Source organism: Anastrepha ludens, chromosome 5, assembly GCF_028408465.1.
Source record: "Anastrepha ludens isolate Willacy chromosome 5, idAnaLude1.1, whole genome shotgun sequence".
NCBI lineage: Eukaryota > Metazoa > Arthropoda > Insecta > Diptera > Tephritidae > Anastrepha > Anastrepha ludens.
In genome coordinates, this window is record NC_071501.1 from 39,819,206 (window position 1) to 39,839,002 (window position 19,797).

At 39.5% G+C, this 19,797-nt stretch overlaps 1 protein-coding gene across 1 annotated transcript in view; it reads left to right on the forward strand.

Annotated features, from left to right (window-relative positions):
• Nucleotides 1-19,797, forward strand: part of LOC128864676 (neuronal acetylcholine receptor subunit alpha-7) — a 323,769-nt gene that overhangs the window by 21,852 nt on the left and 282,120 nt on the right. The gene's annotated exons all lie outside the window — the stretch shown is intronic.

Sequence of the window (19,797 nt, forward strand, 5' to 3'; positions counted from 1 at the left end):
TTTAAAAACCATTAAAAATGCATAAAAATAAAATATGTCTATTGAATAAGCATTTGTCTAAAATTGAGTTACAAAAAGAGTTGTATGCAACATTATAAAATTGTAAGCTCGAACGCCACAAAGCCGCCTATTAATTCACAATTTGTGATTTGCAATTTTTATTTTCCTTTTCTTGCTTTTGTTATTGCAACGCAATGCTTTTTGGCGCGCTTATGCTCGTTTTGCCGCTGCAACGATTTCAATTATAAATTTATGATACGCAAATAGCGACATTCACAATAAAATTAAAACTATTAAATAAATATCTGTATATTTCAAATTATTGGTATGTTTGCTTGTGCACACAATTCGATTCCGATTTCGATTTGAATACTAATTTTAATCGCATCGACAGCAGCTGGTCAAATTGCTTTGATAACTAATCGATTGATATGCGAAACTTTGTGAGTATATGTTAACAACTAATTTATATAAGTGTGTATGTGTGTGAGTGAATGAATATTAGTGGAGATTATACTTTTCAAATTTACAATTTATTCGAATGTCAGATTTAAATTATTGCAAATAAAAAATCCAGTTATTTGAGGCTAACGCTTGCAGCTTAAATGTTCGTTGGGGAATTTAAACGTTCAATGATTTATTTGTACTGGAATGTTTGTATGGGGTTATCCAATTGAAATTCTGCAAGCAATTAAAAATAAAATACGCTTAAAATTTTAATATTGTTGACAAAATAATATTTGGTTTTTATTACACACTAAGTAAACTAAAAATTCTGAAGTGACAAAAAATGCAGAGGCACGTAAATGTACTGGCCTGTATTCCGTTTTTATAAACCAAGTCATTTTCTCAAATATTTCGATTTTAATTTGTTCTATTTTACACGTCCGTTTCGAATTCCACGGTAGGCAATTATGCACTGAAACAAGCGAAATCGGCGAAGAGTTTAATCACACTATATTGGCATTCAAGCATCGTCTTGCTGAAAAGAGAATTGAATCTATGCTTGGGTATAAGCAGACTATCAAGCTTTTCCAAGCGGAAGTTTTTGCTGTGGGGAAAGCCGCGGAGCTAGCCTACACAAGAGCAAGATAGAACTCAACAATTAATATATACGTGGCAAAAAGCTCATATTGTATTAAGTCCAAAAATGTTTAACGGAGCAGGGAGGTCATAGAAAGACTAGCGGCAAACAGTAGGCTGCATATCTATTTGGTACCTTGTCATAAAGGCTTTATGGGGAACGAAATAATAGATGAGATATCGTAGCAAAAAGGGCTGTTAGACTAGCTTTTGAACAAGAGAACGACATACCAAAACCGCTAAATACTATATACAACGAAATGGATGACTACATAAAAAAAGCTAGATGGGGTAATTTGGCCACATGCAAAACAGCAAAAGTTATGTGTAGAACTAACGACAAAAAACTGACTCAATTCGTACTTACGCTTTCACGAAAGGACTGCAGAACTATTATTGGTATGCTAACATGTCATAATCTTTGGCTACGCATGCGTACAAGATATGTATTGCTAACACGGCCAAATGCAGGAAATGCAGAGAGGAGGTTAAGGAAACTTTAGAACACATTCTGTGCGTCTGTTCGGCATTATTAAAAACGCGTTTAAAACGCCTGGGAGTCGCATTGTTTGAGGATCTGGAGGACGTCTCAAAAACGGATCTCCCAGCTCTGCTTACATTCGCCAAAAGCGCTGACATCCTACATGATATCTACTTTCAGTATTCATAAAGGTCGGTCTCCATCTGGTATCGCTAGGGACCAACAGGTCTATACGTGGCTTATTGCCAACCAGGCTTACCTAACCTAACCTATGTTTGTTGGTAGATTTTAATCACAAAATACAAAAAAAAAAAAAAAATATAAAAAAATTAATTAAAAAATATAAACAACCAATGTAAAATTGTATATTAATTTGTGAAATTAATTAACCAAAAAATAAAAAAATTTAATTACAAAAATTTGTTCGATATGGATCAAAAAGTGCCCATATAGGAGCAAATGATTGCAATCTTTTGAAAATGAGCTGTCTTCTAGTGTTAAATTTCGTTCAAAAAAATAATCTATTCATCGCTTGAGATACAATGCAAACGTATCAATGAAAGTGTGTCAAATGAAGAGTGTTTGCTTGAGAACTCAAATTGTTAATACAAAACAGAAATATTGTTGGAATCTGTTTTTTCATTATAATCTGGTAGATAATTTCAATTGATTTATTTTTCGAATATGATATCCGGCATATGTCCGCCGCTGCTACAAGATCAGTCAAACTTTTGACTACATTTTCCAATAAATCTGGCCATATGGCGTTAATGGTGGCTTAAATATGTATTGCAATAAATCGCTCCTTAAGCGCGCTGTAGGGAACTTTGCGCTGATTTGTTGAAACCAAATGTCGTCGATATATTGCTAATTAATTTTCGGAAACAGGATTCACTAGGCATGGCTGGATAGTGCTCGCCATTCACCGTAACGGCAGCTCTTTCCTCATTTTTAAATAGGGACAGAAGGTGCCGTCAGTGCTCTTTGAACTTCGCGAACATATTCATTGTATTTATTTATACTCGTATTTTTTTGTTTTTAGTATATTTCCACAATTTAGAAGCGTTGTTCTGCCGTTAAACGATTCATTATGACTTCCAGACAATACTGAGTAGAAACGTTAACATGGAGACTTCCCAAACTTTACTGAACAGAAATGTCAGCATAGTTTGCCGATAGTTCTTATGCAGCTAAAAAGCACCCGATATATGCTAAATATTGGACTACTAATGAACGGTGGGATATGGGTTACTCCGAACTAAACAGGAGGTGACAGATTTCAGCTGGGCAAAAACCCGTGGTATTTCGACGAGAAGAACTGATTATAACAACAAAAACTTCATTATTTAGCATTTATTTGAGCTGATTATTCCAATACTCGTATTTTAACAGTACTAAGTAGATTCGGTTGCGTATTTGAAACCGTCATTGATAAGTCAAGGTAATCTATATCACCAGCCCTTATATCAAACTTCGTTCTCTGGAAATCTCTACACATAAAACTACATATATAAAAGCGTAGAAAAATTCTTCAATACAGGAACTAGTGTCCCGATTTGAATATTTGTATCCCTTTTTATTATTGTTTTAGAAAACCTATGGCTCGGAAATGCTTTGTGTGTAATAAATATTTTGCAGGGGTGTTACCATACGTTTTTATTAAGAAATAAATAACTTTATTCAAAAATTAATATAAATACAATACATTAAAGCTTAAAAACAAATCTTTTCTAAAACTATGGCGTTGCCACTTTAATTTTATTGAAGAAACACCAACTTTTTGCACATTTCAATCGAATGCTAAAATATACGTAACAAACGAAAGGCGTTCAGACAAGTCTTAAATTAAAAATATGTTTAGCTGGTGTTGCCACCTACTTTCCTCGTTTTGAAAATTAAGAAATTGATTAGAAAAGTGTATTAATCATAAAAAAAAATAAACAGGTAATCAATAAAGCCTCAAATAGCTTTAACCCAGTCCTATTTTAAAATGGAGTTGCCATCTAGTTTAAACAAATTTAAATATTAACAAAATTCAGTTAGAGGTTAAGGTATGGGTATTAGGCAAAATATGTTTCCGAGGACGAACAAAGCTTTAATGAAATTTTTTTGTATATGGCCTTGCCATCTAGTTTTAAAAAACCGTAGTCAATAACAAAATCTAGTTAGAGGTTAGGATATGGGTTTAAACAAAATATGTTTAAAGGACGAAGAAAGCTTTAATGAAAATAATTGGTATATGATGTTGCCAGCTAGATTTAAAAAATTCCAATTAATAACACAATTTAGTTAGAGGTAGGGATATGGGTATTAAACAAAATGTGTTTCAAAGGCTGAACATAGCTTTAATGCAACTTATTTGTGTGTGGTGTTCCCACTTAACTCTAAAGGCACAAATCGTGTATAATGGCATAGATTAATTAATGTGGTTATGACACAAATGATGACTAAGAAATTTATAATTGCAAAGTATTTTCTGAATGGCGTTGCCACTTATTTTTAAATGCCTTGGGATCACCTTATTGTATAAAAAAAGCACTAAAAAAATTGCAACCCCAAAAAAATGGTTTGCGTTTCCCAATAATAATCAAGTAGCATAGCAAAATCTCTTTTGTCCCGAAAGTAATCGATTCTGTCCCATAAGTAATATTCTTCTTCCCCTTAGCATCACAGTCCTTGGTGAACCATTGCTTCATTCACAACCTTTCGCTACTCGTCTCTATATAAGGCTACTTCATTCCACCGCCGCACTTGCAGCTTTGCAAAGTCATCTTCAACATCTTCGAGCCATCTCTTTTTGGGGCGTCTTCTTCTTCGGCCCACAAAAGGGCGCAATTCAGCAACCCTAGCTAAAGAGCTCACTTGGATAAATGTTAAGAAATTCGTCCGTTGTGGTGCCATACATGGGAGAGGAGAAAGGAGATGGGAAGGAAGAAGGAGCCTTGCGATTAGATACGATGATGACCATACATTTTACAACGGCGCCGACGGGGTCTGATTTGCGTTCGTAGTTAGCTGTAACAAGCTACTAATGAACTTCACCAAATTTATGGTATTTACACCGGCTATATCCGCAGGCGTAGCGAAAAAGTGAGAGCCCAGATTTCTAAGTCTTTGCCAGACGAGAGCAGAGCAGCTGAGAAGAAGGTGTTGAGATGATTCCACCTCGTCCTCCAGACAATTTCTGCTGAACGGACTTGAGGCAATCCCAAGTCTTACGGCGTGAACACCTAACGGACAATGTCCCGTAAGGACACCAACCAAATTTGAGAGCTGGGGCTTTGTTAGCCTTAGGAGTTCCCTTAAGCGTCCCCGATCTACCCGTGGCCAGAAGGATCTCGCGACCTGGCACCTTTGCGCACTAGCGCAGCGCTCGCTGAGTTGACTCGAGGCCCATCTTTCCAGAAACAGACCACGGGTTCTCAGGGGAACCCCAATTCTCTCATTTCGCGACGAAACCATCTCCAAAGTTTCCTGTCTAGCCAGCTCATCAGCTCAGCAGTTTCCCTCTATGCCGCTGTGCCCGGGAACCCAAATGAGCCTGATGATGAAGTATTCGGATGCAATCAGTAATCTTAAAACAAAATAAAAAAGTATGATTTTAGTTCCTTACCCTCTTTGGTTCTTCAAGAATGTGCTATTAAGTGTGAAATTAATAATCAAAGTCCAATCTACTTTTTCGCTGAAATTTCATATGAAGAAATATACAAACAATCAGTAATTTTTAATGAAAAAGTATGAATTGTCATTAGCAATGCAAATCCCCTTTTGGCATATTTTCCCGTGAAATCTATGATCCTCAACATCCACTGCATCCACTGAAACAAAATTAGCAATCAAAATATGCAACAACCGGAATTTCCTTTGAAAGCGACACGTAACTATCAACCTGTGAATTTTTTTCGCTCGTGTCCCAGAAACTTAATATGCTGCTGGGAAAATGCTAATGAGTTTTTGAGCACGCAAGGAGTAGCATTAGTGCTGTGCAAATGCATAAATAAATTTGCATGGTATATGCAACTACACATATGTATATACATACGTACCTGCCTTCACCAGCACGTGTATGCAAATGGTGCACCTGCAATAAATTGGTAAGTTAAGATGCGCAATGAAACTTACGAAATACTCACATACACACATGTAAATACTACCCATGTGTATGTAAGTAGATATGTATGAACTGTAGCAGGTAAATTTGCCACTGAAATATTACTCATATTTGCGTGCAACAGCTGTGTTTTGATTGTGTGTGCAAAAGAAATTATTGTCGCAAGTCATCAACATATTGCTATGCCACAAGCAACATATGGCTTGGCATGGCGTAGCGGAAAATTTAAGGCATTGACAGCCATGGTTTTTGGCATACATGCCTTGAAGGATAGGAGCTGGTAGGTATTCGTATATGTGCACTTTGCCCTCAGTTTAAGCTTTAGATTCAGCATTTCCGTTTCCTTTAGGGGAGGCATAATGCTCGTAGTAGCATACTTACAGGCGCTTAACTTCCTACGCGAATTTGATGACAATAGTTGATACCACTTCTATGTGAGCTAATAGCTTTGCTGAAGGTTAGAAGATATATAAATTTTGCATTTGCACCCAGCTACCGTTTAGAAGAATATCGACGAGATTTTCAAAGCTGAATAAAATTTGTGTATTTTCGATTGTCAATGAACGTATGAAGTCATTGGTAGGGCTCTGCAAATATCAGTTCTAGGGCCAATGCGTTGCCCGGTATGGCAGAGATTATAGGATATGCCGATGATATTGCGCTAGTAGTTGTAGACAAACGTTAAGATCACCTGGAAGCAAATTGTAACGATACAGCAGAGAAAATACAGCAATGGATCAGTAACGCGGGAAACATACGTGCACAGAAGCACAAAAGAGATTGAGGATTACGGTTGGTGGGCACAAAATACTTTCAAAGGATGTGATTAAATATCTCGAAATCATCCTCGATACGATACTAAGCACGAATTCTGCCTAGCACAATTGGCCCACAAGGAGAAAGAAGACTACTCATATCAACTGTGGTGGACTCTATCGTGGTATACGCAGCGCAAATATGGGCTGAGGCTCATAAGTGCGCTTGTCCGTAGCCATAGCCGCAGCGCACTACGCACTGCATGTACCTATAGAACGATATCAGATGACTCAATATGCGATACCAGTTGACATCCTTGCATGGAGCTGTATCGTCTATACTGAGTGCAAGGATTGAAATTGATGTCAGCAGACATGGCCACAGAAAGAGCACGATGGATGGCCGTATTGCATATAAATGGAAAGAGTCAACCACAGGCTGGTACACATACAAACCTATTCCAGATCTCGAAGGGTGGATGAATAGAAAGCATGGCGATATTGACTGCTACCTAACTGAGATACTCATCGGACATGACTTCTTCTTGGAATACCTATACTGTTTCCAGCTGGCTGGCAGCTCTTTTTACACTGCAAACGTGTAAGTAAAGAACGGGTAGTACTAGAGAAGGCATTCAAACGTCCACCGTTCCACACAAGATTTGTCCCAGATATGTGACTCGGATAGGAAAGCCCAGAAGTGACAGCAGCACTTACTACTTCAGCAGCAACAACAGCGACAGCTGCAGTAGAAGTAGCTTGGCGGTGGAGTTGAACTGTTTTTGACAGAGCAACAACAGATACTGACGCTCGAGTCAATCACACACAACGTTATCAAACAGAAGATAAGGCAGTCGTTTATAAGTATCGGAAGTTTCTTCTGCCTATACACGCAATGGGCGTATAGCCTTCATAAACCCACAGGAGTGCAACCTGGACGCAGAAACCTGTTGTATTAATAGACATAAACGCGGTTCTATCTTAATGAACGCGGTTCAATGGTGGAAATAAGACAAGGAGGATGAATGTTATAGTGTTAGTGTATATGAGCTGTATAGCGAGCATACCCCACATACTCCTTAGCAAAAAAAGGAAACAAAGAAAGGAGTAATTTGGAATGTTAAAGAGCTCACTTAATCTTCACTCTTATTTAATTCTAGTGTAGGCTGAGCAGCTCCATTGGAAATTCTCAGTCGTCTCAATATCAACTCAAGACGGCAAGCTCTGAAAAAGTTTTTATGTGTGCCAGTCACATTCAGATGTTTGCGCTATGAAAAGTGGTTAATCGTCATTCCCACAAGTAGTCTGCCGTCTCATCTGCATACTCTTATTTAGGATACACACTTAATACACAAAATTAAGAGCATCCTTAGATTGTCCCAGACTCTCTCGATGCCAAAATTCATCATTACTGAGTCAAACATTTATCAATTTTCTGATAGTGGCTGTGATGTCCTTAGGAAGATGCGCTGGAATGTGGGAAATGTCTGATGAAAAGGAATCTTAGCCAAAAGTCAGATAGACTAACGATTTCTGTAGAAATTTTGAAGATGAAGAAGGGACGCTCTTCAGATTTCTGGAATGGTTCTGCTTTCTACGAGGTCTAAAAGAGTTAAGCATGCCACGCAAAACAGTGGGTTTGAATTCGATAAAAGATCGATGTGGCTTAGATTGTGGAAATATAAGGAGTGGGTCAGAGAAATGTCATCTGAGCTCAGCGAGCAAACTCTTTTTATTTTTAGTTGTATGCCATCCTTTCGAACATACTACATACACAGGTACTCTCATGTTAGCTGGCATTCTGCGTAAAATAAATCTGCTAGTTTTAGTAAAGTGGTTAAATCGTGACTTGGTATGCCGAACTCGCTTTGAAGTAGTTAGAAGTTTAGGCAATATTTCAAAGCCAGCTTGGCTGGCACACCCACCCATTTATCTCTGTGCACATACCCATACTTGCATTGCCGAAGCAAATACTTTATGTTGCATTAACAATAGAACATGAAATTTGCTTGCTGGGCCTCACAAGTAACTGAGTTGTACACAAATACAAACACACAGCATTGTTGGGCATATATACCCTACACGCAAGTTTATTTGTGCATAAATGAATTCTTCTACTTTTGCCACTTTATACCCACCAACTAAAGGCAGATGATATTAATTTTAATGAGCGCATGTTGCCGCATTTCGATGCTGCGAAAGCAAGAGCTCAGCTCAAGCGAGTCAGTTTCATGATGTGCAACTATATTATAAGGAAATTATTACGCCAATTTAAAAAACAAATATTTGCTTTGCTAATCTAAAATTTGTGAGTTTCTGGCAACGAATTCTGACAGCAGCCACGTATGAAAACCTGAAAGACAGATCGGTCATGGACATATTATCTGGTATCCGATGCCTCCAAAAATTAATTGGCAGTATAGCATCAAATCAATGGGCTAGGTGGTTACAGTTCCGATCATACTAGAGTAGACAAAAAATAACCATTTAAAAAAGATATTCAATTTCTAAGGCATGAAAGTAAGTACTTGAGTGCTGGGCAGAAAGAGAGAGTGGGTTTTATTAGCTGCTTATTTAAATAATTTGATAACTATTTTTTATTCATCTACAGAGTCAGAATATTTAGTCACAGGTGCGTGAGCGAAATTTGTTACCAACGAGACATTTTTTAGGTCTGCGAACAGCCAATAGTCTCTGGGTCCCAAATCTGGTGAATACGGTGGGTGTGGGAGCAACTCGCAGTTCAATTCATGTAGTTTTGCCTTTATTTTGATTGACTTGTGACACGGTGCGTTGTCTTGAAAGTGACGAAGCGCGGCTCCCACTTTGCATGGTCAAATTCTCTTACAATATAAAGCCAACACGTTCTTTTGATACCTATAAGATGTCAGCTAACTTACACAACATTTTCGATCATTTAAACCGATTTCTTGGAATTTTTTTTATATTTTTTTGGTGTTTCCGTTCTCGTATTCTTTATTCTCTTTATCTAGTTACTTCGGTGGTACTCTGCAGACTTAGGGAAATACCAGGGTTTCTTTTATTATTTTTTTGTTTTTATTTTTCTTCTGTTGTATAGGTGGCACAAAACATTGAAAGCCGACGTGTTGGACTTGCCTTACGACTCACCACACTAAAAAACCACACCTGCTCCGTTTCTTTTTGTCCGTGGAAGTACCATCAAATATTGCCTCGCGGGGGCAGCGAGGAGTAGCGGCCTATTAACTTTCTACAAAAATTGGCAGAGATCTTCCGTACAACGCTACTTTGAGATGATTTTACTTGCTACATTGCCCATTCGGACCAGTTTTCTTTCAGCTCAAGCATAATATCAACCAGGTTATTAAGCTTAAGTGGCTTCTACACCTTATTTCTAAAGTCTAAAGGCATTTGGTTACAAACTGCGTATAGGCAAAAAACATAAAGTTCTGCATCCTCAATAACGTCATCTGCACAAAAGGGCAGTATGGGGCGTATTCATATTGAATTCATAATTTATATAAATATGATATAAATAAATAAATGTTAAGCATCCGTATCCTGTCAATATGTGGATCAAGTGAAATTCTACATCCCCCACTTCATACGAAAGGAATCTAGCAATAGGTCTAACGTCGGTTCGGTGAATTGCTCTAGTGACTCTATCATGTCTGCCCATAACTCTCCTTCACTTTTTTACTTTTACTTGCCACCATGAGGCGTGATAGTGCTGCTGCTACTCTTTTAGCTTTCTCTGCTGCATATTCAATATGTAGCTTACACGTTAGCCTCGCATGAAACATAATGACAACCTATTTGAGGGCAGCTTTTGAAACGATTTCATGTCCCTTGAACGCTCCCGCCTGAGTAACAGAGTTTATTTATGCGTGACATGGCAGCAACGGTCCTGAGTACGAACGGCGGCTAAACAAAAAATTGTCCGTAATGCCAATGTCCACTCGGTATGCAATGGAAAACCATCTAGGGTATTTCTGCTCTCAAAAATGTTCTCTAACAAGACAATTAGCCACTGCCTCGTCAAGGTGGGCACTACACAATAGAGGAGAATCTTGGCCTAATCTCCTTTTAAGGATGTATGCGCCAGTCAATCTCATCACCAAATTTGTAATTCACTTCATAATTTCATCCTTCGCTGTTTAATGTCTAGTAATTGCTTTCAAACGTTCCCTTTTAATTATGTACATTATGACCAAGTGAAATATGTATGCTATGTATGTATCATACATACATACACGAGAGTCGTTTTAAAAGTCCGTGCAAAAATAAAAACGACTAAATTGTTTGGGGTAACCTTCTTTTTATTTTTCGACATAGTCTCTTTTTGACTTAAACACTTTGTCCAACGCTATTCTAATTTGTTGATCTCTGTAAAAAATAGATATTCGCTTATGCAGTCACCTCCTCAACGTTTCTTCAAATTGGGGAACAAATAGTAGTCCGAGAAAGCCAAGTCCGGAGAATAGGGAGCATGCTAAACGAGCTGGAACCCAATTTCCATGGACTGATGAAACATGAACTGATAAAACTGAGGCATGAGCTGATGCGCTGTCGTGATGGAAAAAGAAAATCACTCGACTTCATCGACTCACACAAATGCCAAACACAAAGAAATGAACCGATCTGGTTGAAACTTGGTGTGTGTTCTTCAAAGAGATGCTACTAACTAAACATAACCTTTTGTTTGACGAGGTTTAAATCAAAATGTGAGAAACATCATCAAAGGTGCCATCGCTCCAGTGCTCCAACTATCACTACAACAATCCTCCTTCTTTGCTGAATTCCGTCCTGGAACCGTGCTCATCCTGGAAACATTTCATCAAGGTTGAGACGCATTTATGCCTGTTGACACAAGAGGTACCTCCGTCCAGGTTCCTCTCACATGAGCGTATGGAGGTTATATGCTATCGATAGTATCCATTGCATCCGCTGCATTCATAAGTGGTTCTATAGCAAATGAAACACCGGAAAAAATCTTGTAGATATTACCCGCATATCGTGGTCTGATACCGTCGTGAACATTTCGCCAAGGCGAAGCAGAATAATACGTTTTCCGCGCTTTAAATCGTGTTGTTGCAGTTTGGGCAGCACTAGGTGTCTTCCAGATTAAACCGATGAAGATACTCCCAAAAATAACCTTGACTACTCAGTATTTGAACGGGATAGTAGTCAACGTCTCCGTGTTTCCTGGTCACCCTTTGGCTAATAGCCCAGCGTCCGTTAGTTGACGAATTCCATCTACTTTGTCATTCTTCTATCGAATGGAGTCGCTCTGCAGCTTTTCTCCTCATGACGGCTTAGTTTCTCGCCTGCCGTAGAGACGGCTCTATTCCTTTGTCGGAATATGGGCTTTGCCCACCATAACGCCTATTGCGTCTTTCTCTTTCTTCGTTCTGCTACTACGTGAGACCCTTATTGCACTTCGGCGAAGTACCTGTGTATTGTTTGCTGGACGTTTTGGATCCGGCCCGTAGAGGGCAGCATAAAAGGCTGCAGAGTCTACAACCGCCAACCAGACATCTTCTGCTGCCTTGCGGTGCCACTATTAGGCAGAATTCGTGTTAGCGATTCATTGATGGCAACAGCTCTCTGCTAAGTGCTGCTTGTATGTAAGTCTCCTGTCAATTATCACGCTAAGATATGTATTCGACTGCTGAGAGAATATTTCATGGGTGCAAATACTTAGTTTTTTTCTCCGCGCACTGATAACTACCACCTCGGTTTTTTTGGGCTGTCAATTCCAATCCGGCATTGCTTTTTGCTCCCAGCTGGTCTACATATCCATCCGTAACTCAAGGGGCATCAATTTAGAGGTATCGGATTTTAAATTGAAATAAAACAACGAAAACTCAAATTGATTGGGCAATCTTTATTATTTTTGTGCAGAACCATTCATGACATTTTTTTTTTTAGAAATAATCTCTTTCAAATGTTGGCCGCAACTCCGTAAACACCAATTTTGAATGACTAGCTGGAGGACTTCGGTCGGTATCTCGAGAATTACTTTAGTAATGATGGCTTCCAATGCCTCAAACGAAGCTGGTTTATCCACAAAGTATTTAGATTTTACATACCCCCACAAATAAAAATCCAAAGATGTGACATCACACGATCACCAATCCACTGGTCCCAGACGAGAGATAAATTGCTCACCGAAACGATGACGCAGTAAATCCTTTATTTCACAGGCTGTATGGTAAGCAGTGCCGTCTTGTTGCAACAAAATGTTTTAGAAACCAGGAGTGAAGCCGGTATAAAAGTATCATGGTGTGCTAGCTTTCACTACTCACTGTTACATTGGCGCCAGCCTCGTCTTTGAAGAAATATGGGCCGATAATTCCTCCATCCCATAGGTCGCACCAAATCGTTGTTTTCAATGGATATAGTGACTGTTCTTGAATGGTTTTGGTTGCTCTTCATACGGCAATTTCGCTTATTCATGTAGCCATTAAACCAAAAATAGGCCTCGTCGCTGAAGGCCTTAAGTTGGCAACACTGGAACACTTTTCACAGACCGCCGGTTTTCGTAATGCAATTGTACGATTTGTAAGTATGAATACTGAAAAAAATTATGTATCTAAATAATTTGACAGTAGTCACGCATGGTCTGCCCAAAAACCCCTATTTGAAAAAATACCGCCAATCTAATCACCCTTTATAAGCGCAATATCATCCGCATAGCCCACTATAGTAACACCGTCTGGTAGTTTTAGTTTGAGGACCCCGTCGCAAAATACATTCCAAAGAACAGATCCTTGGGGAGTCCCGCCAGTGATTTGGTACGCTTCCTGGCCGCTGTCTGCATCATATTGCAAAATCCTGTTCGTGAAGTTACTACTAAACATAACCTCTATACGCGTCAGTTTTGCCATCTCTCTAACTTTGCACGGACTTTTCATACGACCCTCGTATATGCAAATGTTCACCATACGCAAACACAAGATGCATATACTGCTCATGTTTGGCGACCGCTATCTACCACATACCTTTCCTGCAACTTTCCACACATGGATGCCCACATCCACTTGTCACAAACCACAGCGAATGCTTATCGACACACCATGCAGCGCATTATTTCTGTTACTGAAGGCTCATACTTCATGTTGTTGGTTTTGTTTTCTGCTCATACTTGATAAGTTGTTTTTTTTCTGCACAACTTCCACTTTAGTGTGACTTCCTTGTATCGGTTTACTATCAGCACCACCGCAACTAAACTTGCCGCCAGCTCAGCACCTGCATCCGCTTCCGTATGCGAAAATGTCTTGGTCGCAAATTTTGAACAGCTGCCACTAGAAATTCGCTACCTAGTGTAAGCGTAGGTGTAAGTGTTGTAAGTGCATTTAATGTGCCACACGCCATTGATGTCACTGATGTTGAGGTATCATTAATGTGGCACCTGCTCATATTGCCATAAAAGCGAATATAAAGTGCCGACGGCGACCGGTTGTGAGCGGAAGTAGACAGCGTGCTCGAAAGTCTTGAAGTTATGAAGTTTTACAATCACCAACACACAAAGTACGAAGTCGATTAGAGCGGTTTCATATGTTTTGCTTTGGATGAAAACACACACCTAGTCAAATGCGCCTTAAAGCCGAAACAAGTTGTGCATTACAAATTTCATCAGTGTGAAGGTTAATTTCTCGCCGGAGCTGGAATACAAAACATTCTCTAATTAAGCCAGCAATCTTGTAGGCCAACATCTTTTACAATTTTGGCATTGGCAACATTGGCAACATTTTCAACTTTTTCATCACTTTTTGAAGTGTTTTTATATCGTTGAGGTATGAGAACAACACACACACATACGTAAATGTGAATGGGCATATATGTATGTATGTGTATATTATACGAGTATATGAGTGTGCAACATGCGCCATGAAAAGTTTTACAATTTCGTAGCTATTAGTTGCCACAAATTATATGTGCGATGGCTGAAAGTTCTCACAAAAACAGGTCAATAGCGTAGTGATGGAGGCGACGGTTGAAATTCTTAGTATATATAGAGCGTCCGAATATACTAAGTGTTGTGCTGCTTTTTTGTTATTATTTGCTATTGGACACACAAAGTTTCGGTCAATTGGTGTTGCGGGAATTGAACGCAATTAAAATTCGTATATAGTCGCGTGCTGTCAGAAAAGTTGTAATATGGCTCAGAGGGTTAAATGACATGTACACTATGTTAAAAAAAACGAGCTTTTTTTACAAATAAAAACTAGCTGTGTAAACTCTGTGCAAAATATATTTTTGTTAACCAACATCTACAAATTTTGCTACACACAATAATTTTGCACGCTTTTCCAAGTTCTAAAAAAAGCTATCTATGTATGTCACTTATAGGACGGTTGTTGAGTAAGGTACTCCCAGGGACTTGAAAGGCATGAGTCGATTTAGGAATCTCAACGAATTCCAGAAAGTTCAACCTTGATCTGGTAGCGAGGATGTGGCAACCAAAAGGTGCGGAAGCCCTAGTTGGATGTTGGATTCTGGATGAATTACCACATTAACTAATCAGCCAACCACTTTGTTCGAAAATCGCCGGGAACAATCAGGTGGTGACGCACTAAGTCAATTGATTTGAGTTCTATTTTCTTTTTTGAAGTGAAAACTTCTTTAGAATCGTTGGGAGTGATTTGAGACTCGATGAAACGAAAAAGCGACACTAAAAAGAAACATACATACAGATCTTATAGTATATAGCCTGCGAGAGAATGAGATAGAACACAGTTATACAGCGTTCCCTATTCTCCGTCTCCTCTTTGTGCGGTGCTTCGTAGCCTCCCCACTCTTGGCTACGAAGCGTTATATGTTGATATACGTATATGTGTGTGGCTGCGTACTGCTGAGCCACGCTAGTATAGTGAGTATTGTAGTATGTATACTACACTGCCTATTACTTGCTTTGGTGTTTAGTTCAAGCGTCATACGTATGTATGTTTTTAATGTGTGCTAGTACGTATGTGTGCGCGCCTGTTTGTTTTACGGAAGGTTTCACTTCTATCGCGTCTGACCGTTAGACTGGTATTTTTTTTTTTTTTGTTTTTGTCAGGTTGCCACATCTGTAATCCCACCGAAATTTTATCGCCATTGCTTGACACTTGCAAACGTTACACCATCTTGAGTAAATCTACCTCTCCACGTGCTTTCAATTTTTTACAGTTTTGAAAATGGACTTAAATTTCCAACAACTAGTTTGTATTAAATTTTGAGTAAAAAATGCATTCAATAGTGCAAAAACCTTCAAAGTGTTAGAAAGCTGTTTCGCTAATGAAACTATAAAGAAAACAACCGACAGCTGTTTACGAGTGACATGAACGTTGAATGAATTGAGGATGACGAACGTAGTGGCAGGTCGTCGACATCGAAAACTGAAGAAACCATCAAAAAAGTGAAAGAAAAGTGTATGGATAACCCCAAATTAACCATTAAAGATCTGAAAAGCTAGCAGAGGACTAGAAATTGCTTATGGATCCATTCAGGACATTAAAGGTAATGATTTGGGTTTACGCTAAGTTGCTGCAAAATTGGTTCCAAAGGACCTGAATTTCATGCAAAAAATAGACACACAACATGATTTCCAAGTCTACATCCACCCCAACATTCCTCAAATGCATCATTACTGGAGACGAGACTCAGAGGACGTGGGTTCATGATAAGACTCACAATTCAGACATCAATCGAGTAGGTGAAGAGCTCGGTATGAAACAAGACCAAGAAAACCACGTAATTTTCAATCGAAAAAAGCGACGCTCACGGTTTTTTGGATTACAACGGTATTGTACACCACGAATTTTTGTCAGACGGTCAGACAGTTAATAAGGAATTGGTCGTTATGAGACGTTTACATGAAGCACTTCGCCAAAAAAAAGAAAGGATTGGTAACATGGTAACGCATCGTCGAACAGTCCCATCATTGTCTTGAATTGTTGACTAACAACGAAACGAATACCATCCAACAGCCATCGAGTTGACCTGATACGGCCCCCTGCGACTTTTTGCTTTTTTCTGTTTCATCGAGTCAAAAAAACCACTACGTGGATCGCGTTGCAACAGCCGCATGGAAGTAATAGAAAGCGCGCAGACGGCTCTAATGGCTATACCGAAAATAGAGTTCCAGTAATGTTTCTCGAGAGCTGTACCAAACACTAGCATAAATGTGTTGCAGTTTATGGGGAGGCGATATTATCACTTTGAAGGAATAAACTGGTATTTTAAATTTCCCGAATACAATAATATCAATCACTAGATACTAAATTAGGAGAATATACGAAGTCTGAATTTGGTATCCCCGCAAAACTAATACGGCTATGCAAAATACTGCGGTTCAATACCAATAGCGCCGTCACAATTAGGAAGCATCTCTCCAAGCTGTTTGATACCAAACAAGATTTCAGAAAGGGTGGCTCCCTGATACTGACATCATCGGCCTTAATAATCTGCCCTTTTCCAGAATAGATAAAGAGGCAAAGCGAATGAATCGGGTGGTGGGCGAGGACAAAACGAAGTACCTCCTGTCATCGATAAACAGTCGGCGCACTCGCGCATCGGCACCCACGTCTCTGTTGGCAGTTATGACTTCGTTTATTTAGGAACCAGCATTACCACCAATAACATTTTTTTCCTTGTTCACTCCTCTCGGGAGCATAGGGCCTCGACAAGGCTCGTTCATAGTTCTGTGTGTTTTGCTCTCCAAGTGTTTTTTGGTCTGTCGCAATCTCTGTTCCCTTGCGGATTCCAGTCCATTGCCATTCACATGATGCTATATGGTGGTTTTCTCAATGCATGACCTAGCCATCGGCACTTTCTGCGTTTGATTTGCCTAAGGATGGGTCCTCGTTTGTTAATCTCTACAGTGCGTCGTTACTGGTGGTGTTTGGCCAGAATATTCTGCAGATCATGCGGAGGCATTTGTTGATGAAGGATTGTTGCCTCTGTGTGATGGTGTTAGACACAGAGACATGGCAGGTCTCCCTTCCGTACAACAATACTGCTTTTACGCATGAGCCGAATATTCGTAGTTTAATGCGCCTAGAGATTTGCGAAGTCCCCCATACTGAATGCATTCGCCTGAATGCCACCCTAGCTTTGTTTAGCCTGCTGTTGACATCTTCATCTGGTCCACTATGTGCCGTGATGATGCACCCGAGGTAGCAGAAGCTTTCAACGAATTCCACCGGGCATCCGTTAACCAATGCCTCGTGTTATTTTAGTTAAGTCTCATGGCCTTGGTCTTGGCAATGTTTATCTCCAGTCCGACAGTCTGATGAAACTCCATACGATGCTTTTTTTGTGCAGGGTCAGTTGACTCATGACGTCATCAAGGACAATGACGAACAGAAGGGACGAAAGGGGACAACCTTGCCTTACGCCTGTTGATAGTGAATAGTTATAGTGATATCGCTTCTGTGAAGCACTGCCAGTTCGGAGTTCTCGTAAAGGGCTTTGAGGAGGGCTTTGCTGAGGCGGATTATCTCGGCGGGAACTCCCACTTATAAGCAATATCAGCCTTAAAATCCAACGGAGAATCTCTCTTGGCAACAAGTACTATTTTGGACTAAGTAAACAATTGAGTAGTCAAGTGCTCTCTCAATGAACAAAACTCACACTCTACAAGGCTCTGATCATGCCCGCCCTAACGTATGGCGCAGAGGCTTGGACGATGACAATATCCAATAAGGCGTCTCTTGGAGTGTTTGAGAGAAAGATTCTGCGGAAGATTTTTTCACCCTTGCAAGTGAGCAACGATGTTGGAACGATGAGCTACATGAGCTTTACGCCAACGAAGCCGCTGGATCTTTATTCGCTGCGCTATGGCTATGTGGTCCGAATGGATACAAATACTCCAGCTCAGAAAGTATTCGATGCTGTACCAATTGGTGGTAGCAGAGTAAGAGGAAGCCCTCCTCTGCTTTGGAAATATCAGGTGGAGAAGGACTTGACTTCGCTTGGCGTATCCAACAGGCGCGAGAAAGAAACAACTGGCGCGCTTTGTTAAACTTCTTCGTTAGACTTCTTAATGGATTCTATAATTCTAATCTATTCCATTTTATCAAATGCCTTTATTTACAGTCTTAACAGCTTTTCAATATTTACCCCAAATTTGTTCAAGTGGAAGAGAAAAAAAATTGACTTCATAGAAAGGAACAAACGACCCATTTAAATATTAAATTGCACACGTGCATAGCAGCCAACTGTCTTGTAGTTCATTTCCAATTAAAACTTATCAAATAACTTTTAAACACTTGACAAATTATGCTGGTCTAATCGCAAAAACTTTTCTGACCCAGGCACTCAATTCACTCATGCACTCGAGTGTATACTCGTGCCGTCCTATCTCAATGTATGAAAGTATTTGAATGAAAATATCTTGCCTAACTTGAGCCAAAGATGCTTGCGAATCTCGATATGCCAACACTTTAAAAAGGCACCCTCATCAATGGCAGCTCGAAACCAAATTACCGCACTTGAAGCGGAAGAGCAGCTACAAGATTTAGTATCCACACACACACACACATCCATACATACATTCATAGATACGTGTAAGTGTACGGGCATAAGTATACACGCATAGCACTTGCCTAGCTTGATGGTGGAATGCGCAAGTGTGGATGTGTATGTGGGCTCGTTTTGTGCAGCGGTGGTTATCATAACCACAACTCAATAAATGCCATTTTCGCACGGCGAACCGCATATGAGCTCATGGATGGGCAGATAAGCATGGAAAAGGTTGCGTGTATGTAAATGAGCCAGTAGTGAGTGTATACAGGCCCTGCATTAAATGGCTAAAAGAAGAAAGTAGTTCTATTTCGGATACCACCAATTTGTGTTTGTAACGAACATTTTACATCAAGTGTGGTACAAATTGTATGTCTTTCTCTGATCATGCAGAGGGGCGCACTGCAAGTGCTTTGTTTGAATTGCAGAGCAATGACGATCGGGTTAGTTTCGAAGTAGTCTTCATTCCAGACTCTTCAATGTTTTAATCCTGGGAAGCCTAGCTATTATGATATGTGAATAGATGTAGTTATATTGGCGAATATGTACTTATGTACTTTGCATGTACTCGTAGTTTTGGGTTAGCCTTATGCGCAAACCTCTTTGCTATCATAATGAGTTCCTCTTGACATTATCTGCTGCGCCGTTGAACCACTACACCATAGAGCACCTATGAGTTACCGCAGCATACCATTAGCGTCAACGATACACCTGGTGTGATGTTGAAACTGATGGTTTCGCTTGTGGTTTGTAGTCGCAAGTAATTTTATCCTCTGAACACTAAAAAAGCCGAACTTTTTATATATGTATAAAAAAAAATTTAGATCTGGACAAGTTTTTAAGTCCATTTTTTGACACTTTGTCACAAAACAAAAACT